This window comes from Rhopalosiphum maidis, chromosome 4 (assembly GCF_003676215.2).
Source record: "Rhopalosiphum maidis isolate BTI-1 chromosome 4, ASM367621v3, whole genome shotgun sequence".
NCBI lineage: Eukaryota > Metazoa > Arthropoda > Insecta > Hemiptera > Aphididae > Rhopalosiphum > Rhopalosiphum maidis.
The window spans coordinates 51,361,553-51,376,958 of record NC_040880.1 but is presented as its reverse complement, the minus strand read 5'-3'; the positions used below and the strand labels follow the sequence as shown (position 1 = coordinate 51,376,958).

Here is a 15,406-nt window from a genome sequence, read left to right as displayed (position 1 = left end):
TGTTATAATTAATAACATTTTAACTAATTTATTTATTTTCCCTATGTTACGGGAACGAATTTAGTTTTTTGAACATTTTCTAACTAGTAGTTGCTTAAAATATCATTCATTTAAGTTATATAAAATTAAATTTTATATAAATATTATATATATTATATAAAAGGAAAATGTGATTAACTAATCTATCAACGTACAGCTAAAACCAGTGGACGGATCGGTCTAGAATTTGGCATACAAATAGCTAAGAAAAGGTTTTTGAGAACTAAACTACTTATGGAATAAAAAAAGTAGTTTGAAATCTGTAAGAAACTTGGTTGTTCGGTAAAAATATAGTCTAATCCGGATAATACAGTTAGTCTTACATAATAAAAGATATAACGATATAAATGTTAGTAATACACGTTTAGATGACGGCTGTTTATAGTCCATTACTGGTATTACCTATCTACTATTATTTTTATTTAAATTAACTAACATATATTTAAATAATAAATAAATATTTTTTTTATTTATTAATACAATAATAAATAGTATATTGTGTGCATTCATACATACATATTTATATTTCGATTAAGGTAATGTTTTATAAAATGGCCACAACGCAAATATAGTGCATCCGGTCTTCGACCCACTATAATATAGTAAACTATATTGATGTTATTAAAATATTTTCTAAAATACACATGAGTTGCACACTCATTTTGACGAATAGAAAAGTACGTGTATACGAAGAATATTTACGGTTTAAAAGGAAGCTAAATCATAAACTGAGGCAAATCCTTTCACCCTCCACCACGCCGGTCCAGATGTTACAGTTCTGGATAACATTGTGACACGCTCGTATCGCCGTCGCCACACTACGCTGGCTCGTATATGGTTAAGTTAGGTGGGTGGTAGAAGAGGGATAGAGCTTTACAATCTTATATATTATTAAAACCACGCCTGCCGCCACCGCTGAGATAGAGTCCAATAAGACGTGACGAACTGTATACCCACCTTTGTACAGATGTTTCCCTAAATAGTTGCGAAACAAGGAAATGGACATTTTCTGAAATAATCCGAACGAGCGTGTACTCAAAAATCAGGTTCCTAGTATATAAAAGCCTTACAGATAGTCACAGATATTCAGTGTTTGAATATGCGGATCGTAATGGTGTTATTATACGTATGTTTACAATGTATTTCTTACTATACTCGTTTCGTCGTTTCCGGCGTCAATTTATTGATTTTTTTCCCCGTTAAAAACTCCAAACTGTTACTAAGACATCCACAAATACGAATCTTTTATACAATATATACTATACTACGTTTTACTCGAACCGGTCGACTCAACAAAATGTCTTAACAATACAATTTTGGATTAAAGTAAATTACATTTCATTTGGAAGTTTGTTCGCATGACAAGAGTTGACATTATCGTTTCTAGATAGGCTTCATGCCGTATTTGTATGCTTTAACAGGGACAGATTAAGTCGGCTTAAAGATAAATGATTCAGCCATATTTGCAATTGCACTGGCGTTGAGTAATTACTACAGCTGCCTAACCCATCTCAGTTATTTTGTTGAACATTGTCTAAGACATCTTAGCTTTAATTTTTGACACATACATAAGTTAATTTTTTCACGGATGCTTTTATTTTATTTTTCATCTACTAAACATTATAACAGTAAGATTATTCGGTTATATTGACACGATCACGGCCCATATTTGCTAAAAAATAAAACAAATTTTGTTATCTAATCCATAAAACGTTGAATTAACATACTAGTATCTTTCATTAATAATTATTAATGTATATAGCAATATTTTTATTAGCAGTATGAATTCAAAATAACATCTTTAATAAATAAAAATAGTTTTATTCAACTAAAAATAATATGTCTGTTTTCACAACCAAATTAAAACTGGCTAAACTATATTGTTATTATTATAACTTAGACATTTGCCGTTTTAAAATAAGTTATTAAATACTTCTATTGTAATATTTATTTATATCATCGCCAAACAGTAATTTGGATGAAACAAATATTAGATTACAGTTACACCGTACCGTTTTAAAATAAAATTTTGAATTTTGATAAAATTTAATTAAATAAAAACATATACTATTTTTAATTTGTGAATGAAGTTTGTATATTTTGGTTTCATTTAATAACGATATTACAGTATTACGTCATGATAAGTGTATTCATGTGCACTTAAATATGGTTCAAAATGTTAAATATAATTTAATAGATAATTTTGTTTAAGATCTTTACGAAATATAAACATTAAAACCTTTATTAACTAGATGCAGGTTAAGCATAATATAAAATGTAAATATATATATATGTGTGTGTGTGTGTGTGTGTGTGTGTGTCTGTTTCTTTGTCTGTGTATGTCATAGTAAAAGTACGAATACCGGTAAATCCTAGGTATAAATTATTGTACTGCAGTCGATTTTGGGAATTTTCATTTTTACTTTAATATAAATCATGATAATGGAAAACCTTGATGCGTGCACCTATTCATATCAGCAACAAATTTGACTCGAGATACCACAATAGCCAAGCCTGCACAAATAAATAATTATAATAAAAATGTTTTCAGTAATATTTAATAATAACATAAATATGTGTACCTATCTAATATCCTTAAATAATAATAAATTATAAGTTAAAAAAATATAAGTTTTATTTTTGTAAAAATGTAATTGTAATGTAATTCTGATGAATAATAAGCATTGTAAATATTACAGATATTTTATAGCATACACCCCTAAACTAACTATTCAACGCATGTTTTCTTACTAATCACAACTTGAAATCAACGATTCTTATTTGGGGGCATCGATCAAAATGTATACAGCAATACTCATAACTATACAACATTCATTTTCAATTAATTACATTTTGGTATTCCATAACTATGATGTATACCTACATTTTTATACTCTCGGGTGTCCGAAATGTACAATATAGTTATAATTAATGATATTTTCACTTAAATAAAACAACCTAACCAAAACAAATTGTGTTATTATTTTTTTTATGAAAATGTATTAATTTATTCTTCTCGAAAAAGAAAAATTATCATACTTCTAAACATTGGCGTGCTGGACCCTTGACCAAAATATTTTTCTTTCATTATAATGCACTAACAAGATAAATAGAAGTTCCATTGAAATAACATCTTTTTTGTAGGTTTTAAAAATATATATATTTAAAGCTTAAAATATAGAATTAACCAGATGTTTAGGGTTCAATTGTAATCAATTATTATTCTAAAATAAAATAAACATTTAGATTGGTATTTATAGCTACTGTGTACATTATAATTGAAAAATTGTCCGTTGATTATCGCGTAATAGTACCTATAGACAGAATAGTACTTAATATACTTATATTCATTTTTTTAATCTATATTTTAAATTAAGCAACCTTATATTATATAGGTATTGTACAATTAATTAAAATAGAAATATATAAAAGTTTAACAGATATGCTTGATAGAAAAAGTTGCCCACTGACGACCCTTTTGTAATAATATGTAATATAAAATATAATTTTTGAATTTTCGTTTGAATTAAATACTGTTATAAGTATGATTTCTTCAAAAAAAAAAAATAAATAAATAAGATCCGTATTATTACGAGCATTTATAAATATGTAATATTAATAATAGTCTAGCTAATTGTTATTAGACTATAGCAAAAAAAAAGAAAAAGAAAAATTGTGAAACTCTGCGTAACGAACATTCGTAGAGTTTATAAATATGTTTGGGTGTTCATGTTTGAAAAATCTGAGTATTTTCTATCGATTTTAAAATATGAGTTTAAAAAACGTCACCACTATTCGTTCTTTATAGAAGTCTTGTTGTGATTGATTAAAAAAAAGTGCGTAGGTATATCAAATGTATTTGTTAAAATAACTTTCAGAAAATATGTTACAATAAGAGCTAATATTATTTTATTGCAGTAAGCGTTTCTGTAATATCCTTTGGGATTACCGAGGGCGTATTCATTTTCCAACAAAGACATTAAATGGACATTTGCATATAAAAGGTCCTTTAAATCGAAGCATTTGATGATGAAAAACGTTCAATCTATTTCTTCATTAATCATTTGTATTATTAATTATTATTATTATTATTAGTAGTAGTAGTAGTAGTAGTAGTGGTAGCAGTAGTTGTATTTGTTTGTTATTCAGAGAATCATATCAGTATTCAGTATGTATAATTGAACTGTCAAGTTTTCCTATGTATATCGACGTAATGTTAATGTTAATGATAAATTAACACAACCGCACTACCTCTGATCTAATTATATGAATATCGCTGTATTCAGTCTTAACAATGCAATTAGTTCAAGTTAAATCAAAAGTAATCATCTTACCAGTACATGATATCTTCGAACAGGAGTCTTCCGTCGATGTTTACAACCGCCCTTTCTTTGTTCGATTATTATTCACTACAATATAATTACAAATCAGTATAGGCACTAGTGACAGATACAAATCATGATTTCGGATAGCATCAGGATTTTTCAATTGGACTACACGTGCCTTCCTGACGATACCGACTTGTCGGTGAATAATGACAAAAGTTTGTCGGACAACGCGACGCGCTTGCTTCGATCGACCTAACTATTTTGATTGAACTAACCAACCGCGAGATTTCGAGAAGATCCTTCTTCTAGGTGCCGACAACACGTGTGACGAACATCGTAGGCGTTTGAAATAGCTTTTTGGCAATTTATATTCAAATCATTTTGCTTTATAAATATAATAAATCATTGTGAAATAAAAATATATGTTTGTTAAAGTTATTATAATGTTTAAAGCACATACTATATTATTAACATTAAACTTTTGTAACCTAAAAAAAGTATTTTTTTTAAATATTGTTCAATTCCCGGGTGTTATCGGATTTTCTGAATTTTGCGAATATTATCAACTTTTATATTTTATTATATATAATTTCATTTATACGTTGCATAAAAATATGCTTATTTTTTAGTTGGTAAGTTATCAATATAATTATGACACATACTCGTAATTGTTGAACGACATGACAATCAAATTAATAAACGATTCGGTAAATGAATAGTACAAAGTTCCTGATGATCATTACGATTCCGAAAAACGCCAAATCCTATACTCAAAATTTACACGATACTATGTATATTTTATATTATCGTTATGACGAAAACAGTTTTTATATTATCTGTCGGGCGCATTGAACTCGTGTCTATCTACGGCCGTCAACCCTGTACCGATATTACACGCTGTATAGGGACTATCTTTTGCCACACCCGAAATTTAGTGAACGAATACCGTCCATTATATTATTATAAACTGTATAATATTTCCATACACATTTTTATTTCCATTACGATTTCGAATGCTCGTGTATAGTCGAGTGTGCCTCTCTCACATTGGAAATACTTGGGTAACGAGTTAACGCTTAGAATGAACGCACTGATGTATAAAAATTTACATATTAGTTGTGTATGTTAGAATTTCGACTAAACTTTCCGTGACAAATCCTTTGACGGCCTCCGTCAGTGAAGTATTACCGTTTTCTACTAAAATCCCTGTAGTGATTCATTTTATCGCACGCTTTCTTTTAGTATCTTTCATCTGTAATTGTATTATTTGCAGTTCTGTGTCCATACTCTATAATAAGAGCCGAGTCCGTTCGAAAATAAGTATGTGTAAATTTGTAGTGATTGGTAGATAAGTAATGAGGGAGAGAGTAGTGTATGTAAAGTTTTCGCGAGGAATAACTTTGAAATTGGCTGCACACTAGAAGAGTTACAGAAGTCGCAATACGAGCGCGTCCTCGCTCGCGACCAAACCTCCCATAGGTACACTTCAACGGACGTTAATTGAAATTTAATCAGTGCCCTAACCTATAATTATGTATACAAATAGTTTCTTGCGAGAGAAATTTTTCGTTGAAAATCGGCCATTTCTGTTAAAAAAAAAATATGTAATTAATCTATAGAAAAATACAAACTCGTGCCAAAAGATAATATAAAATTAAAACTCACGCATGCGCAAGCTAATATAAACTGTGGTTCCTGAGATATTATACTTCAGTTGTTTGGTCAGAATGATATTAAAATAAAGTGTTCATTTTTCAACGGTTTAATGGGAAAAACACGTTCGAGCAATATATTATGTACACGAAACGAGTAGGCGATTGCATTTAACGCTATTGTTATCGCGTGTCTGTGCTTGTCTTAATTGCTTACAATGTAAACTTGTCATTTCCTATGTAAAATCGAAACAAACTTCACAGGATAATCATCTATATTTATCATTTATGAAGTAAACCCTTATTGTAAACTTTCAAGCTCGACATATTTTAAAGACCTAAATAATTGAAAATGATGTTATCGCTATTCAGCGTACATAAATTCGATTATTTTGTAGACTATTGTCAAAACGGTTTTTAACGTTTGCATTTATTAAAAATTCATGCGTGTTTTTTCATATATATAAATAATATTTACAATTGTTCAATCATTTTATAATTTATTTTTATTTTTCATCAAACACTTTTACTTTACAAAAGGTGTAATTTTGTTTAGTGCAATAATACCTTGTGACAAGTGCTTAGTTTTTGAAGGAAAAGATAAATAAATCATTTTTAAAACGCAAGCTTATCAAGTTCATAAAGAATTCTATAAAAGTCAAGTCATGAGAAAATCAACAACTTCCATTTAGTTTGAGAATCGAAAAAAAACATATAAACAATAACGTATTGATAGAACCATTACACAAGATAGTTTTAAACACATTTAGTTTAACTTTGCATGGTCATTAATAAACAAATAGTTGTCCATATACCTACATTGATATTGAAACGTAACATTTAAATGACACTGTACATACAAAATTATAAACTAATTATGAAAAGTTATTTCTGAAAATATCAAGTGTAGGTAGTTCTAAATCTTCATTATTGAACACGCATAAAACGAGTATATGACGTACTAAGATTTAGTTTAAAACTTTTATAAGGCAAAGAAAAAGTCATGTTTTTACATAAATCCTCTCAAAAATATACAACATATCTTGACTAAACCTCAAATAATTATAAAACTACAAACCCGGCTGTTCATTTAATTGATATATGCATATACATTAAAATAACAAAGACAGTATTTGGGCAATCTTATCAAGTTCAATATAATTTATATTAGCATAATTAAATTATTAGGTATAGTTTTTTAAAAGGGATTATTTTAGAAAATGTAGTGACTTTAATTTAAAAATAAATTACGGAAAAAAATAAGTAACTGTTGTACAGTAAGTGTCGAGTGTACTTTGTCATTGAGTAAGTCACTGTAATGTATATGTGTACAATTCGAATTCAACGATAAATCATTCTATGAGCTGTATGCCAGTTTATATTACTAAGTATAATATTTCCATTAAAGTAATGTTTTTTATTATCACTAATAACGGTAGTTCAAATTAATTTTTGCAGAAAACTTAATAGTTTCAAGTGCCTACAAGTAATATTTTTAAATTTAAAAAAAAAAAAAATCAATATTTTCCTTTAAATATCTAATATCCTTCAAATTCAACTTTAAATGTCTATAAAAAAAAAAAAAATTATGTCAATATAATTTTTTAATTTGTTAGTTACCGTATAACTGTACTAATTAAGTATAAGGAACCTTATATGTATTTTTAATTGTTGGACTAAACTGAACATTTTATACATTTTTTATTGTAAAATAATTGTTAAATTTTCATGATTTTTACTAGTTAAGTGAAAAGTTAAATTTCACTATATGCATCATTTTGTATCTACGGTATTTCTTTTTTAAATTACAATAAAATAAAAAAGTAGTTCAATAAGAAATCTTTATTTTACGCGTGAAAACGTATGTACTTTGATGCAAGTACAATATAAAATATGCAATTATTATATAATATTTATACTATATACTTTTATAAACATATACGATGATTTATTCAAAATTACTCTTAGTAAACTTCTTCCTTCACAACATAATCATGTAAACTTTTTATTTATTAACCTTTGTAAAAAATGTATTTATTGCTTTAAATAACATATTTTAAATATCGTTTTTAAATAGATAAAAAAAAATGGATGATTAATTTTAATGTGACCATGTATGAATGTGAAAAAAATCTGTCATCAAAAAATATTTTGCATTAAAATATTGCACTACCAAAATTGAATTGCATAAATCAGGAAATTATTTACTAGAAAAAAATTTAGAACCATTTTTTTTTTGCATGAAATGCTATTTTGAGATACGTATTCTCAAAATGATTTTTTTCAAAATCAATATATACTCTGAAAAGTATGGAACAATAAAATAATAACCCACAACTGTATTTTTAAGAATGGTAGTATAAATTATGAAACAATTTTTTTTGTTTTCCTCCGATTATTTTGAAAAATACGGGAAATTTTAGATTTCGACTTCTCAAATAAACCAACTATATTTCAAACCTGCTACCAGAAACCACTTAAATTTTTAAGACTGTAGCTTCTTTTTTACATAATATTGTGTGAAAAAAAAACACCCACATATTATTGTAAAATCAATACATTCATCGCTCCACTCAGAATCTAAAAGCCTTATTGGTATTTAGATACACTATGGCTTAAAAATAAAATCACATCTAGAATTAATATTTTCAAAACAAATTACTGATTGCTTAACAATATTACATATTATATGGGACTTTTGATAGGTATATATGTAAATATTATTTTTTTAAATTTTATATTGTTATTATTATTATAATCCATCCATCATCCGAAAACTTTATTTACAAAAATAATATGTTTTGTGTAATGTTTAAACAAAACATATTTATAACGGTTGGTGCAGTATTAATTTTTTAATTTTAATTTATGGTTATTTTTAACTTTATGGGCACTTACTTCAGAAGACATTTCATCGCTATAAAGACATATAATCACTATAAATTATATTACTAAACTACGTCCCGGAGAAATTTTATTAAAACCACCGGTAACACTATAATATGAGCGCATGACCGAATTATGTTACAATCCATAATTTTTTATCACATTATTTAATTATATATAAGATCTAATCAAAAATATAAATACACTAACCTGCAATGTCATACTATAAACTACAAAAACGTATAACCTAGGTCTTAGCTCATATTATTATATTGCGTGATTTTAAAAATCAAAGATAACACAATAATAGGTCATTAACTATTGAAAACAAAATAGTTTTTTTTTATATACTTACGGATTTGGCTATTTTCTGCGAAGCAGTCAATCAGTTTCTGTAATTTTTCCGATCAAACGCTGTTTTTTGTAAGGTAATTAAGAGTTTTTTTTTAATTTTTAATTTTTTACGTTTCAAAACAAGACCATCATAGCGTGCACGTGATATGTGCCACACGCACTTGCAGGTGATCTATTCTGTTTAGGTGGAACGATAAATGGCATGCAGTAGGTCGACGGGTATTTTAGCGCGCGCACGAAACAATATTACGGACAAGAGAGTAATGACACGAGTTCAAACACAATATGCGATGTACAATTTTATGTCGACGGAGATTTGAGGGTTTTTGGAAGGAAGAGAAAAAGACAAAAATCCGTAAACTAAATTTCCAACGGGGGAAAATTATGGGCAACTCGACCGGGCGCGTACAACGCTGCGGGTTGTGGTCGTCGCGCAGAGCTTTTGAACACTGTTGCGCGCCCGTCGCACACTTGCCTAAGCCGAAGCCACTGCCGTCGCCACAACGTTTTCACCTGCCCGTGCGCGCTCCCCCTTTTTATTTTTATCATCACATTTTTCAACGATCGGCGCTCTATCTGTGTGAGCCTCCGAGCACGGCTTGTGGTCTCGGCGTTTCACTTTTTATAATTTTCCACGAAAATCATTCGATGTAATAAAACATGCGTGTACAAGGTAATGCATTCAAGTGCCCACAGTCATTGTTTGCATTATTTGAAATTTTTTTAAATTATTCTTGTATAATTCTATAACAACTTTTTCGAATAAAAATGCATCGTTAAATTTTTTATTTTTACTTTTTTAAATTACCTTATACATTTTTGTTTTATATTAGGAAACAACGTAGTTATTTGGATTATTTCGATACATGAAAATCAAATTTTGATGAGAATCAAAGATCATAATTTTGTTAGCTAATATTATTTTTGTATAACATTTAAAAGAATTGTCTAAACTATTTTAATATCTTTTTCCGTCTTTAAGGTCTTGCTATCGAGATAATAGCCACTATTGCTATTTATTTTATTGGACAAATTACGATTATGAACTTAATCAAAAACAAAAATCAATACGTGTATGACGTTCGTTTATCGTGATTATCGTTTCCACCATGTTGCTATTTATCGGCTTACCTACATAATTTGCTGTATTTTTTCGAATACATTGTCTTATTTCGCGAATTTAAAAATGGCTGAAATATCAAATAATAGTTATTTAAGTGAATAATCGAGTGCAAAGATAACAATCATAATATTATCATGTATAATTTTTTTTAATTTCCCTCCAATATTTGGGAGCCCATAATGCCGTACTTTGTGTTATTAGATAGTAGTATTTTTCTTAAATTTGTTTTAATCGAGATTTAACAGAAAATCGATTAACCTAGGATTATATTTTTTTAATTCATAACACAATTGAAATATTTATAAACAATTTATTCGTTATTTAAGTTGATAATTTGTACTAATTTTTTTTTTTTTAATAAAATAATATACAAGTAATGTACCTATGTACCTATGTGGTAATACAATTATCCTCGTCAAGAATTTTTTTTCTCTGTATTTATTCATTTGCCAAAAATTTGTTTGTAATGAGCATACTTAAGACAATGCATTATTATGTGTTTTGTAATTAGCTCAATAGTTTTCTATTTTTGTTTTAACTTATGCGATAGGTTTAAATGTCCTATTCTGGTTCTAATCATAACTATGCTTGCACGACAAAAAATTGTACTAGAAAAATGCCATAAATGTTGATGTTTTTTTTTTGAAATTTGATTGAGCTTATTGGATTATACAGGTAGGTTAATATCATTGTTAAAATTATTATTAATAAACGTTACTAGAGTTGGTGGCTATAATAAAGCAGCCTAGAACCGTAATTATACGAATATGATGTGTTACCTAACCAAGTCGTATTCGTTATGTCAAATTTAGTAATAAAAAAGATCATATCAATTCTAAGTTTTTAGATATATTAATTATAATTTACATTATGAGATATTTAATTATCAGAATATATAACAATATATCGTGACGTGTGTATTAAAAACCAACTATACACTCTAAAACTATGAAGTGATCAACAATAAACTGATTTGAAGATTATGTTTTCCTTTTTGAAATCATTTCGCAGGTTTTATCAATCATATTTTGTCGATTTTTTTTTTTTTAAACGTTCATTAGAAATTCGTCAAACCAAAAATCCGTTACCGTTTATTCTCCCTTCGTTCCACATCGTGTATAATTATGATTCGCCATATTATACATATACTTTTTATCCCGCTGTTTCTAATTTCACTCTCATTTGGATGTCATCAACAATTATTTTAAAATTAAATCGAAATGTTTAAGCGGGTAAAATTTTGACTTACAATGAAATGAAATCGAACGGAGGAATGATGATTCTGGGTGAGGAGTATGATACCGAGGAAATTATATCCTCGAAATAACGTTTCAGTATTATTGACGTAATTTTATAATCTCTTAAAGATACCCCGTCTCCAATTCGACGAAAAACCATAAAAAAAAAAAAATGATTAAGCCAATTGTGGTTTAAAATGGTTGTAAAAAAAAAAAATGCAAAATGCCTTGCTGTAGGTTACTTGAAAACTTTAATTATTCGAACGGAATTAAGGATAAATAATTACTACTTTATTCAATTACTTTTTATTTTTCATTTATTTTCAATAACATTGAATTGCTCTGTACTGCAGTTTACACCGACTGTAAAATGTGTATATTTTATTAAAATCCTCTAACGATTTAATATCTAAATGAACGGTCTAATATTTTAATATAGCTGTAGAAATATTGTTTTTTAAATGTATTTATTATTATGATTCATTATAAAACTCGATATTGCTCATCGATCAATTTCTGAAACTCTACATCTATGACTGATTAACAAATTTTTCCGAATCAATCGAAGATCGTGGAATTTAGTGTCTAGATTTTTCGCATTTGGTTATTGCACTCCAATCATATCCTAATAACGAAATAATACTGCCAATTTTTTATTTAGATTCTTTATTTTTACCTTTAACGCGTTATTTAAATTTTTAACAAATTTTTGGGAAATCATTTTTCTCTGTTAAGACGTTTAACCTTGCAATAAAACCGTTTCACGTATACAAAGTGATTAATTTAATAGTAAACATCCATTAAATTGGTAAAATTTATAGCTTATACATACTTAAAAAAGTCATATTTGTATTCATTATCAATTTTTCAGTTAACTACTTTTTTGAATTACAAGCAGAATAATTTTCTAAAAAATATTATACCTAGAAATAAAGTATCGATCGAGTTGTTAATTAGTAAGGTAAACGAATATTTAATGTTTGGATGAATAGAGTACAAGTGTACCCTACAAAGCGTTATTCTAATATTAATTAATGATTAATAATTAATAATATTAATTAATATTCTAGTATATTGTTATTTAAAAAGTAAAAATTTCAAATAGATCTTTTAAAAAAATTTCGAATTTTTCAAAATTGAAGTGGTTACTGTGAAAATGTATAAAATAATCGACTAGGTAAAAATATCAATCATTTATTGTAACTAACCATGCTGCAATTTTTGCTAAATATTTTTCTTTAATAATATATATAAAAATTAAATATACATATATATATAATATTATATCAACAAAAGTATATGCTCTATACAATCTATAGCATGTAATCGTAGGTTATTTATATACAATGTATGAACTTATGTGTATATATATATATATATATTACGTCAATTAACAGCTAACATGACATTATGTAATATATAAACACGTAAATATTATAAATTTTATTACGAGTAGATAAAAAAAAAAAATAGCGTTTATTATGCTGAAAATTGATATTTAGTATATAGTAAAACGAGTGTTATTGTGCCAATAATGAGATTTTTTATTTTAATCTCTTTTTGACTTACCATATTTTGCACTACAATTAGAACCAATTTTATTTAGATTAATTTTACTATCGATAATTTAATTGAGATGACAGTGAACTTTGTATCGATACGCAATACGATTAGATTGTTTATGACTAAAATAACGAGTAATCGAAATCTCAAATATAATTTAATAGAATATAATATGTACTATATTACACCCAAATATTATGAAGTTATTAAGTTTTTCAAGAGTTTTCCGTTGCTTATGTTTCGTAATATTTGATACTTAAATGAAAAAAAAATGAACAAATTTTATGTACTCTTAATCTCTTGAATTATCAAACTATCTAAACCTCTCTTTGAATTATTGATTTTAAGTAATATATAACCATATTATTAAGAAAACTATAGTTTTAATAAAATAAAAACGAAATGGTAGCGTATTTTACTGGAAATCGTACCATTGTCGTTATAGTATAATTTGTAAATATTCTGTTTTTTTATCGTTTACTTTTTATAATTAAATCTCAACGATTTCAATGTAGTATTAAACTGTTTTTTTTTTAAAGTAAATTCAAGTAACTTAAAAAAAAAAAATTATAATATTCGTAATTAGTTCCCTGCTCTTAACTGCATGCGTAATATTATAATACTATACTGTATATCAACATGATATTTTGTAGCACTAACTTGTATACATTTAAATAACCAATCAATTTATTTTATTTAACTTCTTCCCGTTAAGTTCTTAACTTTTTTCAACCTATAATTTAAAACAAATAGCGGCTAGATAGATTATAAAACTTTCTTGGGTTTATCGATTTTAAACGCAAAATGTTTTCAAAAAACTTTAATTACAAATTAAACGTTAATTTGTTATCAGTCTAAAGTTTTGATCAAAAATGTATTTTCCATTGTGAGAATATAAAAATAAATATTGTTGAGCTTGGATGTATTTAACGTAAATACATACCTACAGGCTTCAGCATAATATTTTCTACGATTATATTACGAGTACAACGTTACATTCGAGTCTGTAATAAAACGCGGAATCCTAAAAGTCTTGATACATCGATTATCTGCTGTATTTATATTCTCGACAATATTTTATATGATATAATACCTAGTTGCATAGTATAATGTTTTATATATTTTTACGTTGTATACTTATACGTCTGATTTTGGACGATTTACTTATCTTTAAATAAAAGCACGTCGCGTCGTACAAAATCTTACTATTTCCCCGACTTAAATAAGTTATAATTGTATCGCTTCTAACTTACATTAAAAATAAAACCATAAGTAATAATATGCTGTTCTTGAACCGGGTTAGTCCACTATTATTATCCAATTCGACGTACACCAAATGTATCTTAGAATATAATTATATTATGTCACGATGTTAAAATAGGCGCACAAAAGTGTAATATAGTCTCCTGTTGCATTTTTATAAGTTTGATTTATGCATTAAGAGTACATTTCTAGTTTTGTTGTGAAAATTGTCGTTTTTATGTAAAATACTTGTAAACTACAAACTTAGAGTGAAAACAATAATAATTCTACTGGTTAAGAAACAATGTGTTAGTATTGAAGAATATATTCATACACAATTTGGTTTTTATTTGGTAAGCTTATCTTTATGATGAGACTATATTATATTGTATGTAGAAAATCTTTAATGTATTCATATAACAACAAAACAAAAATAATAACAAATCTATTTTAAAAAATTATTTAAACTGAAAATATTTCATCATAAATTTATATTTTAAGTTCAAGTTTTGTATTAAAAAAATAATTTATCTTTTAATTACGAAAAATATATTTACCATTGTAAAATAAATTAAATTAAATGACTAATAGCAAATTTATTTTTATTTATATTTTAGATTTTGTTATTCATCCATTGTTTATCATATTAAAGAATAGTTTATTTTAACTAACTACTTATATAGTAGAATTTACGTCACGGTAAAAATTAAACACTATTTTGTTTATTATAAATACATTCCGAGAATCTACATTGAGTTATGAAAATGATGTATCTATTGATACCATTATATTACTTACATTTTTTTTTATCAATTCTCATATACATAATTTTATAGTTCAATTTTCAGTTCATAAATAATATAATACTATATTGTCTTTAATTATATTTTTAAAAAAAATTTTTTTTTCTATACGATTATATCCCAAAAATTATCACAGACATTGTTGCTATAATGTAGTTTATCAAATTATATTTACACA

At 26.7% G+C, this 15,406-nt stretch overlaps 2 protein-coding genes across 4 annotated transcripts in view; one reads left to right on the top strand and one right to left on the bottom strand.

The window, feature by feature from the left end:
* LOC113557508 (arrestin homolog) overlaps window positions 1-9,697 on the bottom strand; it is a 94,928-nt gene extending 85,231 nt beyond the window's left edge. For both annotated transcript variants that reach the window (XM_026963076.1, XM_026963075.1), the window contains exon 1: window positions 9,261-9,697. The gene's annotated coding sequence lies outside the window, so the exon portion shown is untranslated. The remainder of the gene's footprint in view (window positions 1-9,260) is intronic.
* The window catches only part of LOC113557509 (14 kDa phosphohistidine phosphatase), a 153,322-nt gene that overhangs the window by 89,395 nt on the left and 48,521 nt on the right, over window positions 1-15,406 (top strand). The gene's annotated exons all lie outside the window — the stretch shown is intronic.